Here is a 2,477-nt window from a genome sequence, read left to right on the forward strand (position 1 = left end):
TGGGCAGGGCTGGCGGAAGCTGAGCGCAGAGCTAGGGGCAAGGATTTAGTGCAATTCCCAAGGAGGTTTGTGTTAAAGTGTGCTCGGCAGGGGGTTCAGCCCTTGGCCCCTCCTCCCCACCCCGTACGTCCTACGACGGCCAGTATTCCCCTAAGTCCACGGTCACCCCCTGGCCAGGATTGACAGCTTAGTAGAATTTTTACAAGTTGGTTTTATTCGCAAGGGGTGTGTTGGAGAGGGCTGAGCCCCTCAGGGAACCGTCGGTCGTGGGAGCTGGGGTGGGGTGGGGTGGGGGTCCCTGACCTGGGCACTCGAGCTCGCCTCAGGACACTGGGGTGTGGACGGGGCCACCCGGCCCTGGGCTCCCCTGCCACCCCCCTCAGGAGGGGGTGTCCTGAGACATTTGGGGGGCTGATGGGCTCGGGGGTTAGGGGGAGCAGGAGGAAACAAAAACTATCCTGTAGAAACAATGATGAAAGTTGCCTTCTTTAAAAGCTTCCCTTTAAAAACAAGAACAAGATGGGGTTTGTCACAGAACAGAGGGGTGAGGGATGACGGGCCAGTGGCTGGAAGGTGGGGGGGGCGGCGGGGCAGGGATGCCCCTGCACCTCGGGCTTTGACTAGGAAGGGTCTCAGCTCAGCAGTGTCTATTTACAGGGTCCCACGCTAGGGTTGCATATGCGACAGGGAGTTAGGGGTTTGGGGGAAGGGTGCCCTGGCCTCTGGCAACATGGTCTCCCCAGCCCTGGCCCCAGTCCGTGGCCTGTGGCTCGGTCAACACCGGGCCTTTGGGAGGGTGGGGGCCAGAGGCTGGGGGGAGGCAGGTGCCAGTCCCCAATTACAGTCAGTGCCTTTGAGTAAAAAGAGGGGTGCAGGGGGAAATCTAAGGCCCTGGAGGTGGGGCCCCCTGCTGCCCACCTCGACGGGGATTGTTGATCCAAGATGGCAGCTCCCCGGTGGCCACAGGAAGGGCGGCCATGTTGGAGGTTGGGGGACAGCAAGGGCGGGGGTGTGTATGTGTGTGGGGGACAAGGGCAGGGAGACAGGAATGCTCTGGCTGGTTGGAAGGCCAGCCCTCTCTCGGGCCCATCCCTGAGCTGGGGAGTCGGTAAGGAGGGTCCCCGCGGACAATGGTGGCCACTGTATGGCTAGCAGTTGATGAGACATCTCAAAATCAGAACCCAAAAAAGGGACAGAAGGGGGAGGGGGACGGGTTGGTGGGGTGGGGGTGGGGGGACACGGCAGAAACACAAAAACCCCACAGTCCTGCCTGAAGGCAAGCCCCTGTGGTAAAGCACAAATGCCTTAGAAGGCTTTGCCCTCGCTCGCCCGTGACTTCCTGACCCCCTTTGCTCAACTCGGGGAACAGAAGTGGATTCTACGTCTGTGGTGGGTTTGTCTTTTTATTATTTTGTACAAAAATAAATCGACTTTTAGGAATTTGTTTGCTCTCTCTCTCGCTCGCTCGCTCTCTCTCTCGCTCGTTTTTTTTTTTTTTTTTGTCTTTTTGACTTTTCATAGAAGTTGGTTGCAACTTGTAAACATTTTTTTTTTAAATTAAGATAAAGTGTAGTACCCGTTCTGTTACAAAGTGCCAAGACTCCTATTTGTGGTTGGTTGTCTTGTTGTTTTTTTTCTTTCGTTTTTGTAAAATCTTGTTTTTATTGCTTTTTGTGACACTGGAACTTCTGGACACTCTAGCTCCCCCATCCCTGACACTGTGAGACCCTGGGTTCCTGCTCTTGGCTCCTTCACCCCCTCACTATCGTCCACTCCTCTGAGGAAAAGTATATTTTTTATATATATATATATATCTATATATAAATTTTGTCTTTGAGGAGGAAAAGAGGGGAAAAAAATCTAATAAAAAGTGCTTTTAAAAACTGGGAGAGGGCTGGGGAGGGGAGTGGGTGAAGACAAATAGTTTCCAATCTCCAAGCATCTCATGGGGTTAGGGGGATGAAGACAGGGGGTGGCAGGGACGCCCTGAGTGGTGGCCCATTGGGTCCCGCCAGGTTGTAAGTGCCGTGAAGGAAGGCGGCGGGGGCCCTTGGGAAGTCACCCTGGCATCCCCCCATTTCCCATCTTCTTCCCTTTCTCCATGCCTGGAAATAGATTTGTGTTGCAGTGGCCAGGACATAATGGGGGCCCACAGGCAGGAATGGGAGGCAGGGAGGCAGTCGGAGAGATGGAGGGGGAGACCCCCACTTAGGAAGTGCCCTGAGGAAGGAGGGTGGGGGTGGGGATGGGGCCATTTTAACGTCCACTCACAGCGGACAGAAATCATTTTTTAAGGTCTTGTCTCAAAGACTCTAGAAACCAGTGAGGGAAGGAAAAGAAAAGACCACCTGGGTCCCCGGCTTCTCCCGAGACCACCCTCACCCCTGCCGGGACCTGGGATCCTGATCAGGCCTCAGATGGGACCCCAGACCCCAAACCTGGTGGCAGTGGTGGTGGTGGGGGGAGGTCACCCAGGG

Source organism: Bison bison, unplaced genomic scaffold, assembly GCF_000754665.1.
Source record: "Bison bison bison isolate TAMUID 2011002044 unplaced genomic scaffold, Bison_UMD1.0 scf7180017864492, whole genome shotgun sequence".
In the NCBI taxonomy this organism is placed as follows: Eukaryota; Metazoa; Chordata; class Mammalia; order Artiodactyla; family Bovidae; genus Bison; species Bison bison.